General features: G+C 38.3%; 1 protein-coding gene across 1 annotated transcript in view; it reads right to left on the reverse strand.

Annotated features, from left to right (window-relative positions):
• LOC137439320 (uncharacterized) overlaps positions 1–347 on the reverse strand; it is a 2,007-nt gene extending 1,660 nt beyond the window's left edge. The window contains exon 1 of the mRNA XM_068135049.2: positions 1–347. This exon is cut by the window's left edge and continues 681 nt beyond it. The gene's annotated coding sequence lies outside the window, so the exon portion shown is untranslated.
• Positions 348–695: the final 348 nt, after the last annotated feature.

Consider the following 695-nt stretch of genomic DNA (forward strand, 5'->3'; position numbering starts at 1 on the left):
ATAAAGTTAAACAATTTAGAATGTTTGGGAATTTATTAAACATAAAGTTAAACTCAAACAAAATTGATAAACTCACCTTGTAGGTTTGTCATACAGAAATAACAGTCATTAGTATGATCTCTTCCCTCCCTCCACACCATTGGGATACCAAAAGGCAGACACTCAATCTTCTTGTGGCTCCAGCGCCGCAGACTCTCAACGCACGTTTTGCAGCATATGTGAGGGGCAAAGGCTTTGTCCTGGTCACCAAGTTTCATTCCAAAGTATGCGTGATAGCTTTTTCTTACAAAACGTGTGATGTTAGACTGCCGGTCTGGCATGGTCACTTTACCACAGATATAGCAGAACTTGTTTGCGTCATTCTTGCACTTTCGATTCATCATGAATCACAGTAATGTTATAGTAAGGAGGACACTACGCAGGACGTACTGCCGCTCACGTGCACCTAAGTGGACAGGAGACACCAGACTGAGCCACGCAGCTGCTGGAGCGACTGAAGTTGGGTGTTGCCAGAAACAACGATTTATCTATATTTTTCTGAAATTGAAATGAAAGTAATTGAGAAAGCACTTTCTTCCACATTAAGTGTACTTGTGTGTCATTATATGTATAGTTTGTACATTTTCTGTCAATGTAAGTCTGATTTTGAATTTAAAAAATGCTAATTAAAAAAACAAAAATTTTGATTATTTTTT

Source organism: Myxine glutinosa, chromosome 4 (assembly GCF_964187855.1).
Source record: "Myxine glutinosa chromosome 4, kmMyxGlut1.1, whole genome shotgun sequence".
NCBI classification, from domain to species: Eukaryota; Metazoa; Chordata; class Myxini; order Myxiniformes; family Myxinidae; genus Myxine; species Myxine glutinosa.